The sequence below is a fragment of the Oncorhynchus clarkii genome, chromosome 7, assembly GCF_045791955.1.
Source record: "Oncorhynchus clarkii lewisi isolate Uvic-CL-2024 chromosome 7, UVic_Ocla_1.0, whole genome shotgun sequence".
Taxonomy (NCBI): Eukaryota; Metazoa; Chordata; class Actinopteri; order Salmoniformes; family Salmonidae; genus Oncorhynchus; species Oncorhynchus clarkii.
In genome coordinates, this window is record NC_092153.1 from 25396887 (window position 1) to 25413473 (window position 16587).

The window sequence follows — 16587 nt, forward strand, 5'->3', positions numbered from 1 at the left end:
AAGCTAACAACCAAGCTAACAACCAAGCTAACAACCAAGCTAACAACCAAAATTCATTATTTTACTCAATATCTTATCACAGCATTGGCAAACCATGGTTGACCAACCCCCTGACAAAAAATGCCTGACTTTTATTACCATCATAACAAGGTTCTTGCCCATTCTAGTATTCTAATTCCTAATTATGTGGTTAAACCAAACAACCTGAGCTGTTTTCATCCTATTTGTAGCACTTTAGCACATGACTGGACAGTTTTTTATGATCTTACCACTTCGCACTTTTTAAATGTATGTTCTTTTTATGATATTTTTACTGAATTAGTACTTACTGTCCTATATGCGAGAGAGCTCCAACAACAAAAAATCCAATGTATGTATTACTTAATAGCTGTGTGTGTGTGTGTGTGTGTGTGTGTGTGTGTGTGTCTGTGTTTGTGTGATTGTGTGTGTGTGATTGTGTTTGTGTGTAGGCTGTGTGTGTAAAATAAACATACTCAACGCAGAGAAATAGAATCTCAGTCAATAAACTGTACAGAAACTAAAACAATTATGAAAAAATAAAAGTGCTCTGATAACAGATATCTTTTTAATAACTAATCAACACCTATAGTTTTGTAGAGAAGATGGGCAGTGATTTTCATTTTTTGATTTATCAATGTTGAGCTCAGTGTCGATTAACCACACTACATTACGAAATGATGAATATTAAATGACTTGCAAAAATCCTGAATATCAATCCCAGTGGCACTGGAAGAGCTTCCTGTTTATTAAAATCTGTAGCCACAGTAGCTAGCTTCATATTTTGTCCCGGGAGATTTACAGTTGTTTCCTAGGCAACAAGCGGACCCCTTGCCCTTCCCTGTGCTGCTGACGTTCATTTTGGACCATACCAAGTACAGCTATTGGTAGGATGATGGTGATATTTATCTAAACATAATCTAGTTCAATTTGTTGGACAACAAATTCAATTGACATTAATAACTGTGAAAATTAGAATTACTGCAAAATTGAGTGCTAATACATGCAATACATAACAATACCACTACCCCCCTGTAGTCAAGTGCATTCTTCTTTACCATTCTTTGGCCATCCCTGAACCAAAGATATTTATAACTAACCTAAGATAGTTCATCTGTGTCGTTTACAGCGGGAGAAAATGAAACATAGGGGGCAGAACAAGCGAGGAGGTGGGAAAATCCAAGCACGAGCTGGCGTTGTAGCATGCATTTGCATATTTCCGTTAGTGAACGTCTCCTCTGTAAAGTGCGCGTGTGCAGAAACTCGATTCGACCTTGCACTCCTAAACAACGCAATTTAAAACGTTGGAAAAGCGTCAAGTCTATAAAACTTAGTGCACTGTGTTCGTAACAGAATATAGTTTTGGAAACAGAAAAATACATTGAGATCAGATATTTAATCGATGAGAAAATTAGAAGAACGTCAGACCAATTTCAGCTAGTTCCATCCGCTCCTACTGCGACAGGACTTCCTCTCGCTACCATATTTGGTGGAGAGAAAACGTTCTAAACGGATGCTTCAGCTTTATAGCCCCTGTGACGAGTCTGGGTTACCCCTTCTTGTCTGTGACTGAACTGCAAAAGAGCTTGTTGCTTGTGCAACACGATAGCCTTACTGTAAAGTAGTTAGTGGTGAGAAAAAATAATTTCTGCCTTTACCGAATTTCTATTTTTATTTTCCGACTAGAATGTTTGCAACTTGATATTCAATATTATTTTACCTTTCCTGGGAGTTGTTCCGAGTGGGCCGATGAACGTCTCTTGACTGCGCGCGGTGACCAGTACAGCTGGATGCGACAGGTGAGCAGGTAGCCAGCTAGCATAGAATAGCTAAATTCTCGCTAAATTCTCACTTGGGTCGTTACGATTTTGTTTAGTTACCTGTTAACTAGCCAGTTTGTTTACCTCGTCATCTTGTGCTTGGCTTTGTGACTGTGGTTGCCAACATAGATAGTTTGCTAGCTATGTTATTACCGGCGCGAGCTAACGTTAGTTCGTTTTTCCGCAGCTACTCCAACAAGAATGCTAGCTAACGTTAGCTAGCTAGCATCTCGTAGGCTTTCAAAGTGAGTTGACAGGTTTTTTTGAAAATATTACTTCAGTTAGCCAATGTTGTCAGCTAGCACTAAATTGCCCCTGCGAGGTAGCTTCCAACTATTGGCTAGAACGGTTTCTTAAGTTCACGGCACGCGAACATGTTATTAAGCTGTCAAAGCTTCAGGTGGCTGTCAGTGTCACTAATGTTATTTATGTTGTTATTGACTAGATAGTTGGCTTTGGCAAGCCAATGTTGCCATACCAAAGCCGATGCAAACTAGCTAGTTACCTAAATTAAATTACATGGCCACATCTTGGTCCAATTTAAAGTAAAAAAAAAAAAAGTAATCTATTCATTACTAGGATAGGTTGAGCATCTCCTAGATGGCTCTTTCAGGTGCAAAATGACAGTGCGTTGCAGACATAATCAGCCTCAGTAACAGTACATACATAATTTTGTAGGTTAAGTAAACATAATTCAGGTTATATAACTTTGACTTATAACATATATGTTATGACTTAGACATACAAAAACTCACTCACTCACCCAGTTTTCTTGTACAGTGTGAGTGAAGGTCAATAGGCTATGCTTGTGTGTTAATGTGCCAAAGATGGTTTGATGCTGATTGAGGATGATTTATTTAGTAAGGCTCAATAAACAGTTAGGCTGTGCATGTGTGACTCATAATTGTTTTATTCCTTGTTCTGATGTTCATGTTTGCAGGGCAGAATACAGATTTCAGACTCGATTTCAGATGTCAAACTAATGCAATAGCCGAGACCCGATATTACAAAAAAAACATTAAAAAAATGTAAAAAATTGGGTTAACAAATGTTATTTTGCTCAGTGTCCTGGAGAATTGCTAGGCAATGGACTTTAGAAATATGTAGTTAATGGTATAGCCTAGCCTTCAAATAGCAGGTTATTGTGTGTCTTAAAAAAAGAGAGATCCTGAAATGAATATGCATTGCAAAGAACTGTTGATGAGATTCACAGAGGATATATAGGTCTATCTGTGGATCTGTTTTGTCCATCTTAGGTATCCATGGAAACCCACTGCTGATTGAGACTTGAAGCTCTGCAACATAGCAGGGGCAAATGAACAATTCAACAAGATGGAGCCTCTTTGTATTGTCAGTCATCTGAACGATGTTACATAGCTGCATTCGGATGTAGTGTAAACCTATCTCATTTCACTCTATTCTATAGTGTTCTGTACATTTTATTCAGTCATGTATTCATTGGTCTTCAGAAAGTCCTTCATCCAGGGGGTTCAAAGTGAAACACAACTCTGCCTCTTGCTATTTAATTACAGCCAACAACAGGAAGGCAGCATCCCATCATTGAGCTTTCACTGGTTTCCATTATTTTCTTTATTCAAATCTTGGAAATGGAGAGATGCCACACCCTTTATTTTATGTGAACGATTGGTCTGCTTGCCTCTTTTAGCCATAGGCTATAAAAATCCAATTCAATGTTTGTCATATGCACAGGATGCAGTGTAAATGGTGCAATTAAATGCTTGCAAGCTTCCTCAACACTGCAATTAAAAAATATGTACTATTACTATATGAAAACAGGGTAAGAATTTAGCCTAACAATGTTTCCTTACTAAAATGCACTATAAAGTTCATGAAATTCTCTTGGAAATTGCTTTAAAACAAGGGCAAAAAATGTTCCCTCAAATTCTAAACCTTCCTCCAATTAAAAAAGAAACGTATCAAAAAATATCTATGTATATCTCTTGTGTTGGTTGTTTTTGTTTCTTTAGCCTACTCATTGGAAAGTCACTTGTGGAGTTAATAGCCTGTTATTTAATATCACAGTTGGGCACAAGGGTGAACCAGGACAGAGGTTAGGGAGGGGATACCGTGGTGGAAAGGAAGTAGCCTGACTTGTTTGTCCGCAAGGCCTTTGTGTTACTGTTGGTAATCTATTTCTGCAACATTACCTTCTTTATGGCTAGTATCCCATCATTACAAAGTGATTTGGATTAGGTAGAATATTGGACTTCGTTTAGGACCACTTGCTCCCCAGTAGGCTCCTAGGCTATGTTTTCCTGCAGTCATCTCCTCTCCACCTCTGTCTGAAGCACTTTCTAGTGTTGTCAAGCATAGCTGTATCGTGACAGTTTGCAAACTGCCACTTCCAGCCCCCCCCACCCCCCTTCTCTCAGCGTAGGGATGAGAGTAGAGCACCAACTGATTCTATATCACTATTCACTCAAACCAAACGGAAACAAACAGGCTGAAACTGGAGGGACCTACCTGAATATGTCCAATAAGAAACTTTTTGCTACAATGCGCACTAATGAATATGACCCTGTAAGTTGGGTCCCCTATTACGGTCTATGGGTGGGTCGCATGCAACGATGATGTTGGTGGATGGCGCTAATATAATTGTTTTTAGTCTGTCAACTGCTGAGGTAGGATACACAATTCACTTTGTTTAGGAGGATAGATTAACACCACACCACCGATTTGGATGGTGGGGGGAAAAAAAAAAAACATCTGTTCCTCTTTTTTTAGAGCACTAGGTGTTATTGTCCGAGCTAGCCTTGAGGGTTATCAGGTTTATTTGGCGGTGGACTGGAAAGAGCATGTCTAGCCTCATCGATGTTGTTGATAAAGCACTCAGGCTACCACATAATCTTCAGTCCATGTATGGGAGTGGGAGCTCAACGCAGAGAGGGTGAGTGAGATAAAAAGAGTGAGAGTTGGATAGAGAAAGGGAGAGAATACAGCTGTTGTGTTGTATTGGAATCGAAAAATCATGAAGCCGGCAGGGGCTCTGACTCATCAGTTCTGTGCTGCTGCCGCTCCATCCACCAGGTCTCACGTGATACTAAATAGGCTGCTGTGTGTGTCGTCACCGGGGTGGGGTGGGGAGAAGAGGAGAGACAATGTTCTCTTTCCTGAGGGGATGCTGCAAAGCTTATGTCATGTTACAGTGCAGGTGGGGAGAGCTTATGCTCTACATCAGATCCTTTCACATCAGACGGGTGTAAAACAAAAAACAATACACCCTGTCTCTCTTTTTAAAATAGACTACTACTTTATAAATAGGTTACATACAGGTATTTAGCTTTATTATATAAACTTTGTGTTTTTGTTTTCTTTATAGTGATACAGAGGAGGATTTGCTGTTTTCATGTTGGTTGCCTTGTAGCTAGATGTTGTGTCCTTCGTGGAATGCCCAAAAGGGGGATGGATGGCTTGCAACAGTTGAGCTGGCCATGAAATTGGGGAAATACCTTTAAGATCCAGCAGTGTCTGTGTCATTGGGTTGTTCTGAGTTCTGCCTGCCTGCCAGTCAGTACCCTGCGAGCCAACCAGAAAAGCGCTATGCCCTGATATCCCTTTTCCTATTGGGCTGAGCCCTGAGTGGGTGGACCTGGCTGGAGGCGGTTGGGCAGGCAGGCAGGAAGGGGCTGGCTGTGGGGGATGGCTGGAAGTGTTTCAGCCAGATAGTTGAGCAGACACTGCTCTGCTTCCTGTCTGCCTGCTCCGCTCCGCTCCCCTCCGTGGCTGAGAGAAAGAGAAAAAAAAATATCTGTCTAGGCATGGGACTCTGGCTGCTGCAGCACTCGGCAGCTCCTCGCAGGGAATGACAACAGTTCACGTGGTCATTAGCTCCAGACGCTGAAGCAGGGGAACTACTCCGAGGCATAGCAGCTGCACCTGGTGTGTCTATCTATGCTGTGGCTTAAAGAGAGAGGCACGACAGAGCTATTCGGGACTCAGCAAAAAACGAGGTGGGAAGAACGTCTCTGATCAATTTTTTTAAAAGTAGTTTGCTGCAGTATGGTGCATACCATCCTGGGTGGGTAGGGAGGAAATAAAGAAAGAGAGTGTGTCTGTGTGGGAGAGGGAGCTACAGATAGGGAAAGAGGGGGAGCAGAAATGCGTGAGAGTGAGGGGAACTCGCTGATATGGTCTAACAAGCACTTTGCGGGTTACTGCCGCTTGAGTTTCTCATGCTTGTATTGGGACTTGTTGATGACGAGGGGAACTACCACAGACAGACAGTGCCTCTCCCTTCCCTTCACGATGCAGACAAATTATGCAGACTTCTCTCTCCATGAAGTTCAGAGCACGTGGACCTCCTAGAGAGAGAAAGAATTGCCCGATTTATTTGTAGTCTGCTTCATAGGCTGTTTCAAACTGTACTTTTATGCCAGGATATTGTTTGCCATATAAAAAGAGTTTCACTTTCAATGCAGTTAGTTCATAGGCGTAGCTAAAATATCTTTCTCTTGTACTGGAGGTGGACCTGAAACAGAGCTGAGGGCTGGCTCCCTAATTTGCCTTGCTTGGGCTTCTTACTATTTTAAGGAGGTCCCACATATTTTATTATCACATAGGAGGTCCACAGCCACACTCCACAGTAAGCTCTTTATCCACTGCTCTGTAGTGTGCTAGTATGGGAGGGAGCTGTACATGTTGACCGGTGCGGCCTGGAAACAAACAGGAAAACACTAGAACGGTGTCTGTCTAACAGTTGGCAGTCACAGGGGGGCAGTGGAGGAGGAAGTGGGTGTTTTCTGAAATGGAAGACCGTTCAGCCCTTCCTGTTACAAAAATGAACAACAAAAAACAGTAACGTCACAGACTTGCAATGGCTCTTCATTAGCAAGGCCAGGGCAGCAAGCCCAAGCAACTCCCTCCCTAAATTGATTCACACGTGAGTTGTCGCTGCTGACACAGAAAGGTAATTAGCCATGCCTTTTTAAAGGTTTGGGAGCTTTTAGGGAATTTTTTTAGCTTTCAGCTAAAAATATTCCTCCAGACCTTTTAAACATTAACAACAATCTACATTACCTTGAAAATGATCTCTTAATGTCCAAGCACTGGTTTTGTGTGTGTGCTGTGAAAAGAACGCTGAATCATTTGGCCCTCATGTTAGCATGGCTTTTCAGTGAAAGGATACATCTGCTTTAAAATGAACAGGCCACATTGGAAGTAATTTGAGAATTAGCCTGCTAGTTGGTCATGAGTCATAGCTTGACAGTTGAGTTGTTTTCTCTTCCAGAACTACCGAAAAGTCTAAATGCTAGCTAAATGCTCAATTTTAAAAGACAGACAGGTTATTAGAGGATTATCTGAAGTTGGATGATATAATAGTTTCACAACATTTCTTCCTGAGTAACTTTTGTGTGAATGTACAGCTGTACCTACATCTTTTAGTACTCGAGTCAGGAAAATTCATGACCGTCACATCAAATAGGTCTCCTGTCTGTTACAGGATACATACACTTCAAATCCAGCCCTCTCATTGGCTATCAGATCTATACTGAGCTGTAGATGGCCTAATCAGTGCAGGGGATTGGTTAAATATCCTATAGGCCAGTTGCCTGTGTCAGTGGCATGAGATGACCATTGCGGTCACCGAGTTTTAGTTAAGGCAATTAGGTTATGAGGCACACATTTGTGCTGACTTTGTTAAATGTTCTCTGCTTTGCCTCTTCCCAGTTGCCCTGCTTAGCTTAGTCCGCTAACCTGTGCTGAGCTAGTGTCACTCATTTCCCCTTACGCTAATAACATTTGATAATTTGAAGCTCCAGGAGCTGTAGCTAATGCCAATATCAATTTGCAGGATGGCATACTTTAATTTCCACCCATTTTATCCTAGCCTAATATTTTAATAGCAGGCCTGTGAGTTGAGCTTTGAAAATATGCATTGGTAAGACATTTGTGTAGACTTGCAGGAAATTGTGGTATACAAGTTAAGCTTATTTAAATACGTTCCCTTGTGATGTGAATGCACTTTTAATTTGTGAGTTTAACGAGATCTTTTTAAGAGAAATCTGCAGAACAAAAAAAAGAGCCTAGGCTATATTTTTATGTTGGAATTTTCAGCAAATGGATTGCACGATACGGCAGTTGACCATATGGAAATTCAGAACAAAATACTGTCATCATATATGCTCTTTAGAACCATTATTATTAGGATAGTTTTTTTAAACTAGCCTGATCAGAAAAAAACAGCACTATTACTCTTGTTTTTCCACAACCAATCGATGGACATTTTCGCTTTCATTACACTGAAGCACACTCGCACTCTTTGCTACCGTAGAAAATGTGGCCTACTTGTGTTCCTCTTGGCCATATGCAAATATATGGTGGATTGCCATGTCTGCATTGTAATCAATTCAAAAGAGCAGGTATTCATTTGCTTGGTTGTTATAGACCTGCTGTTTAACACCTAGCTGGTGCTTTAATAAGATCGTCTGTATTCTGGAAAACGATGTAAAGTGTAGACTTGGCCTTTCTCTCAGGTTGACAACATCCAGGGGAGACGAACACAGCTGATAGGATACATGGGTGGTATTCAGAGGTCAAGCTAATGACTTTCACTTGAGAGAACCCTGCACTGGCCTGCTCTCATTCAAATTCGGAGATGACCAAGATAATGCTTGGCCAGCTGGCCTTAGTAACTGTAATCCATCAAGGTCTTGTCGTAACATGGAGCATTCCCCAGTCCCCACAAATCTTTGGCCTGCTCTTAGGTCTCCTTTCCTAGCTGGTTAGGCTAGCTGCTCTTTGGTAAAACATTGCATTTTTACTGGATGGCATGGCTTTACCTGCCTCTATTCAGGCAACAGAGTGATTAACTACAGTTTTTAAAGGTTGCCTGTCATTTCAGTGTACCAAGTGGGATATTATTTTTGTTTTGTTGCATATGTAATTTTTTTATTTTGTAGTGGAAAGCCAAAAAAAGCTTGACTGTTGAGCACTGCGCACATCAATCTGTCCTGATGCACCAAGAGCAAGCTGGGCGGGGGCATACAGGACTAATCTGTGCAGGTCACAACAAGGGTGTCGCATGGCCCTACCTATCTGGGCACCATCTGTCCCTCCACTCGTCCTCATCAGCACTCTTTCCTGGAGGTGTGTCTGCTAGGCTAGCCTCAATGTATTCATACCCCTTGAATTATTCCACATTTTGTTGTGTTAGCCTGAATTCAAAATTTATTAAATATTTGTTTTTGTCTTTCACCCCATAATGACAGTAAAAACATGTTTTTAGAAATGTTCGCACATTTATTGAAAATGAAATCCATAAATATCTAATTACTGCATTACTTTAGTGCCTTGTTGCAAACAGGTTATTATTATTCTGTCCAGGCTTCCTTCTTTTCACCCTGCCATTTAGGTTAGTTTTGTGGAGTAGCTAAAATGTTGTTGCTCCATCCTCATTTTCCTCATATCACAGCCATTAAACTCTGTTTTAAAGTCACCATTACATTAGCCTCATGATTTAAATCCTGAGCGGTTTCCTTCCTCTCTGGCCACTGAGTTAGGAAGGACGCCTCTATCTTTGTAGTGACTGGGTGTATTGATACACCATCAAATTATAATTAATAACTTCACCATGCTCAAAAGGGATATTCAATGTCTGCTTTTACATTTTTTTCTTTACACATCTGCCAATGGGTGTTCTTCTTTGCAGGCTTTATCACATCCAGCCGGGATTGGGAGTCCCATAGGGCGGCGCACAATTGGCCCAGCGTCGTCATGGTTTGGCCGGGGTAGGCCGTTATTGTAAATAAGAATTTGGTCTTAACTGACTTGCCTAGTTAAATTAAGGTTACATTTGCAAGGCATTCGAAAACCTCTTTGGTCTTTGTGGTTGAATCTGTTTGAAATGCACTGCTCAACTGAGTGACATTACAATTATCTGTATGTGTGGGGTACAGAGATGAGGTATTCCTAAAAAAAATATTGTAAACTCTATTATTGCAGAAAGTGAGTCCATGCAGTGTTAAGCTAATGTTTACTCCTGAACTTATTTAGGCTTTCCGTAACATATTGACTCAAGACATTTCAACTTTTCATTTGAATTCATTTGTAAACATTTTGAAAAAACAAATTCCACTTTGACATTATGGGGTGTGTGTGTAGGCATAGTGACTAAAAATCAACATTTTCAAATTCAGGCTGAAAAAGTCAAGGGCTGTGAATTTTTTGAAGGCACTGAATATGTAGCCTATATACTGTACATGGGCTAGCTTAGGCCAGGCTACAGTACAAACACGGGTTCAGTAATATGCTAGGGCTAAGCTATATCGTATGGCTGTATGAGCTCTCTCGCGCTCAAGTAACCTGATTTTTCAGGCCATTCTTCATGATATGTAGGCTACCAGGTATCTTAGCTGTGTTCTTTTGTATGTTCTGAACCAGGAAGGAAGAGTGTTAGAGTAGGCCAATAAGATGTTACACTGGTAATCTGATATTATAAATGCCTTTCTGCTTTTCTTATCTATCTCACCCTGATATGGGGTCATAACACATTTGAAAGAAGACACTGTGTTGCAATTTTTTTTGAATCTTTTAGCAAAAAAATTCCATTACAATAAAAGCTTTAGAGCATTTTGCAACTTTGGCCCAGCTTATGCTGTCTCCCAGACAGTTATTCAAATAACACATCGATTTGTGGGGATTGCTGATGCCGGGAAATTGAGAAATACTTGGCTTCTGAACGATGATGATGATTCAGCCTGTCATGATTTAGGAGCCAAAAAATGTTTTCTGAGCCAATTAAACGTAGAAAGAAATATATAAACAATTGGTGATTTAAATGCAGTACTGCATTACACAATCCCAAATTTAAGCATTAGTCGGGAAAATGCTAAAATGACCCAAGATCAGCGTCATGGGGCAAATTCACCCAGCAACGTATTACATGTGGGTTTCTGCACTTTACTATTTATATTTTTGACAACTTTTTCTTCACTCCATTCCTAAAGAAAATAATGTACTTTTTACTCCATACATTTTCTACCAAAAGTACTCATTACATTTTGAATGCTCCTTAGCAGGACAGGAAATTGTCAATTTCATCCACTTATCAAGAGAACATCCCTGGTCATCCCTACTGCCTCTGCTGTAGCTGACTCACTAAACACAGATGCTTTGTTTTGTAAATGTTATCTGAGTGTGCCCATGGCTATCCGTGAATTAAAAACACAAGAAAATGTCTCTACATCCAGTAGGAAGGAATTTAAAGGTAATGTCATGGGCCAATGCTAACTAGTGTTAGTATAATGTATGGTACTGTATCTACTAGCATTCAAGCAGATACCATAGACTAGTTAGCAACTTCCTTTTAAACTGCATGCAGAGACATACAAATGGTATCCGCAAGTACATCTTACTCTTGGGAAGTAGATAAAGGGCTCCATTGCCAAAATCCTGAATTTCCCTTTAAGACCTATTTAATTTTGAATTATACGGTGGCCTAGTATAGTATATTACAATGTAACACATACAGTTGGCTCTGTACCAACCAGTAAAACAAACCCAAGTGAGGCTAAGTCATTTCGCTGCCAGGAACCGTATCCTTTAACTGTCTTGCACCCCTAATAAAATGAGACCATCTGTTTTTTTTTGGGGGGGGGTGGGGGTTGGGCCGATGATTCTAAAAATAAAAAGGTATTAATAGTGAAAGGTCACATCTGACATGGTTCTTACCTGGTTCTTTCATAGCGACTCACTTGTCCCCGGGGAGATGCTGTGGAATTAAATCCTGCCTTTGAGACTGCAGGCTTGGTGTCAGAGAGAGAATGCATCTCATTTCATATTTGCAGTGTGGTTCTAAAGTGGGCCAATTTCCAAGATAACAGGATGGTGTTTTACCACACACACTAGGGTTGGGCCGATATGTAACCCGATTCAGGAAACTAGGCGTATGTCTCAAGTCACAACTTCACAGGAGAGCCGTTTGAACGTAATTTTATTTTTATTTTTTATCAAAACGCGTTTTTTGCCCGTATATGCCTTCACCGAACATGTGAACTTTCATGCGCCTTTAATAACAAACTTTTATGCCATCTGTAAATACGAATAAAGTTTTTCGTTTTTTTTTTTGGTTTAGCCAAAGAAAAAGTCAGGAACCTTCCCGCTAGCCATGATTGACTGAGATGAGTGGGCCGAGAGATGAGTTTCAGATTGTTCTGCGGTGTAGCATCTTGCCTATAAAATGAGTTTTTTTCTAAAGATATAACTTTAGCAATGTAGAACTGCAAATATGTTGCAACTGCTCTCTGTAATACTGCTGCCCTGAATTTATCAGGTTGAAATATCAAATCAAACTCTGAACCAATTATATAATTTGGAGACCGGTTAAAGCATTAAACATTTATGGAAATTTAGCTAGCTATCTTGCAGTTTCTAGCTAATTTGTCCTGGGATATAATCAACCAATCAAATGTATTTATAAAGCCCTTCTTACATCAGCTGATGCCACAAAGTGCTGTATAGAAATCCAGCCTAAAACCCCAAACAGCAAGCAATGCAGGTGTAGAAGCACGGTGGCTAGGAAAAAAACCTAGGAAGAAACCTAGAGAGGAACCAGGCTATGAGGGGTGGCCAGTCCTCTTCTGGCTGTGCCGGGTGGAGATTATAACAGAACGTGGCCAAGATGTTCATAGATGACCAGCAGGGTCAAATAATAATCACAGTGGTTGTCGAGGGTGCAACAGGTCAGCACCTCAGGAGTAAATGTCAGTTGGCTTTTCATAGCCGATCATTCAGAGTATCTCTACCGCTCCTGCTGTCTCTAGAGACTTGAAAACAGCAGTTCTGGGACAGGTAGCACGTCCGGTGAACAGGTCAGGGTTCCATAGCTGCAGGCAGAACAGTTGAAACTGGAGCAGCAGCACGGCCAGGTGGACTGGGGACAGCAAGAAGTCATCAGGCCAGATGGTCCTAGGGCTCAGGTCCTCCAAGAAAGAGAGAGAATTAGAGAGTACATACTTAAATTCACACAGGACACCGGATAAGACAGGAGAAATACTCCAGATATAACAAACTGACCCTAGCCCCCCCCCCCCCGACACAAACTGCTGCAGCATAAATACTGGAGGATGAGACAGGAGGGGTCAAGAGACACTGTGGCCCCATCCGATGTTACCCCCGGACAGGGCCAAATAGGCAGGATATAACCCCACCCACTTTGCCAAAGCACAGCCCCCACACCACTAGAGGGATATCTTCAACCACCAACTTACCATCCTGAGACAAGACCGAGTATAGCCCACAAAGATCTCTGCCGCGGCAGAACCCAGGGGGGGGCCAACCCGGACAGGAAGATCACGTCAGTGACTTAAGTGACGCACCCCTTCTAGGGACGGCATGGAAGAGCACCAGTAAGCCAGTGACTCAGCCCCTGTAATGGGGTTAGAGGCAGAGAATCCCAGTGGAGAAAGGGGAACCGGCCAGGCAGAGACAGCAAGGGTGGTTCGTTGCGCCAGTGCCTTTCCGTTCACCTTCACAGTCCTGGGTCAGACTACACTCAATCATAGGACCTACTGAAGAGATGAGTCTTCAATAAAGACTTAAAGGTTGAGACCGAGTCTGTCTCTCTCACATGGGTAGGCAGACCATTCCATTAAAATGGAGCGCTAAACGTTGAGTTGTTATTTTACCTGAAATGCACAAGGTCCTCAACTCCGACAATTAATCCACACACAACAAAATAGTTTCTAGTCATCTCTCCTCCTTCCAGGATTTTTCTTCTTTATATAGCGATTGGCAACTAACTTTCAAAATAAGGTGAATTACCACTACCGACCTTAGTTCATCTTTCAATCACCCATGTGGGTATCTGCTTCTATAAACCAATGAGGAGATGGGAGAGGCAGGACTTGGACCCATTCAGTGTCAAATAGAACTGACTTCTATTTTATCGACTGGAAGCGTTGGCGCTCGTTGGCGGGTGCAATGATTGAATAACATGTATGTGTCAATTAGTTTTGCAATGCTTGTGTGGTCAGCATGTAATTTTCATCCATATCGAGTGAAAAGTTTAGTAATTACAGCACTTTTTGTACATTATCTCCCCATTTTTAAGGTGATTTAAAAGTATTGGGATAAATTAATCTGTGTGTATTAAAGTTGTAAAAGTGTAGTATTTGGTCCCATGTTCCTAGCACGCAATGACTACATCAAGCTTGTGACTGATGCACAATTGGTTGGATGCGTTTGCTGTTTGTTTTGGTTGTTATAGATTTATTTTCTGTCTAATAGAAATGAATGGTAAATATTGGAGTCACCTTTAGTGTAAGTAAGAATAGAATATGTTTCTAAACTAGATGATAAAGTAACAGATGCACAAATATCATACCCCAAGCATTTTTTTGTGGGGGTGCGATATTTGTGTGACTTAATCCTGACTGAATCGTGAATAATGATTATCTGTAATCATGGTAGCATCCACATTAATGTAGAAGTGTTTAGAAACATTCTATTTTTGTTTCAATAAAAGTGACTCCAAAATGACACACTACATCATTTGCCATTCATTTGTAAATATTATTTCACGAGAAATGTGACTATAATATTGTAAATTAGCCTGTAAAGTATGCCTATATGTTGGTTTTCAGGTCCAGAAATGGAGCATCATGGCTGATGATGGGTTAGGCCTACTTTAACTTGGCACCAGCAGCTTGTTGCATGGTTATAGATATGGAAATGAAATGTTTTTTCTTAATTGTTTTTATTCTAACTTTATATTGAAGCAGACCTGAATGTGACAACTGCCCATGATATCGAACCAAGCGATCAAAGATAGAGCGCCTATCTTACGGTAGGCCTCTGCCATGGCTTTTACTGTCTGGACTTGCTTTCTATCATGACCACTAAAGCTACTTCCCCAAAGTTTTGACTATGATTTGCACATAGGTCTATTTGTTTGTATGGAGTCTGACCAATGTCTCTTGTTCATTGTGGAGTGCAGTATGCTCACTATGCTAGTGTTGTACTTATTTTGCCCTATGCCTTTTGAATGGAGGGATCTGTGGTATATGAAACAGTGAAGGGAATTTTAAACAGCAGCTGCAGGTTTTTACAACCCTCCCTCGTTTGCCTGCCCCACCCCCACCCCCACCCCCCTCTCCCAGTTATCACCAGAAAATATTTCCAGATGGGGGTAACAGGCTCCCTGTGCGGTAGTTGGTTTGTAATGGGTTCAAAAAGCAAGCTAAAGGATAGACTGTCCATTTAATAAAAAAAAATGATCTAGCGAGTCATCACAACCCCAGTAGACGGAGGACAGTGCCTGAAAACAGATGCAGAGCGAGAGCCGCGAGACCTATATTCTCTCTCTATGAATTGAAAATCCACTGGTCACATCGATGATCCGTCGTCTAATTTGACTGGTCCTGTCTGGTGGGTGTTGAGGCGCTCTAGGTACCCGGGCAGTGGCGTAATCGTGTCTGGCACATGCATCTGTCTTGGTCTCTCGCTCTGCCTGTTGGATGGCTTCCCGGAATAATGCTGCGCTGCATGTTTTCTATTAGCTGGCGGCTCTCGTCACGGCATTACTCGACAGGGTGGATGGACCCCGGGGGCTTTAACCCTCCTGTCCCGCACTGGCTCAGTTTACTGCACTCTTGCTGTCTCATTGCACAGGGGTCGTTGCCATTCTCTGCTCTGCTTTGTATTCAACACGCTTGGGGACTGCGCCGGGCGAGTTGGCACACAATGACGTAAAGTAATGATTGGGAACTCAGACCAAGTGGCAGCTGAATAACCTCGCAACCGCCCTCTGTTGGCTTACACGACACTTCAAGCCAGCCTCCTCTTACCTAGCCCCACACACACACGCCACTAAAAACAGGGCGCCAGACGTCTATATCGATGCGTTTTTGACAGTCATATTATTCTCCTGGTTATTATGTGGCTAAACACTGCTATCCCATTTCTCAATGTTTGGCTTAGGCCCTACATTTCTAGGGCACAAACTTCAGTTTTGGGGGTAAAGTCCAGTGGTGTAAAGTACTTCTTAAGTATTTAAAAAATATATATATATTTAGGTATCTGCTTTACTTTACTATTTATATTTTTGACTACTTTTTCTTTATCTTCACTACCTTTCTAAAGAGAACATTTTCCCTGAAACCCAAAAGTACTCATGCTTCGCAGGACAGGAAAGGGTTCCAATTCACTCACTAAATAAATGTCTGCATGTTTAACTTTTGATACTTAGCGATATTTTTGCAATTAGCCTTACTTTTGATACTAAAGTATATTTAAAACCAAATATTTTAAGACTTTTACTCAAGCAGTATTTTTCTGGGTGACTTTTACCTGAGTCATTTTCTACAAGGTAACTTTTACTCAAGTATCACAATTGGGTACTGGTCCACCACTTGTCCACCACTGGTAAAGTCTGCTAGAGCACTAACAACTGGGGTTAAAGTTAGAACAGGACAGAATAGGCCATGACATTGAGATAATACCATTTTTCTTCTAGCTTAAGCTGGTTTCGATTTGGAGGGCTTGACGCAATTCCTGATAATGGATTAGAATTATATTGTTTCCACCGAAACAAATGTGATTATAATCTTGTTATTGCATTGATACCAGGGTTTTTTATAGGTCAAAAAGAGGCTTAGGCGGTGGGCATGTCAGGGGGCGTGGGAATGAGCGTGATCGGCCTGTCTGCACGCCAAATTCTTTTGAAATCTTTGAGTTCCTCATCTTGGCGGTGTATAGTAATGTTGGCTTTTTTTAAGCACATTTTCTGCAG

General features: G+C 41.3%; 1 protein-coding gene across 8 annotated transcripts in view; it reads left to right on the top strand.

The window, feature by feature from the left end:
* Window positions 1-1553: 1553 nt before the first annotated feature.
* Window positions 1554-16587, top strand: part of LOC139413114 (muscleblind-like protein 2a) — a 68498-nt gene continuing 53464 nt past the window's right edge. Inside the window, exon 1 of one of the 8 annotated variants that reach the window (XM_071160178.1) lies at window positions 1554-1817. The gene's annotated coding sequence lies outside the window, so the exon portion shown is untranslated. Of the gene's footprint in view, window positions 1826-5527; window positions 5810-16587 lie in introns of those variants that run through there. The other 7 variants (XM_071160188.1, XM_071160184.1, XM_071160189.1 and 4 more) reach the window with 7 other exon arrangements.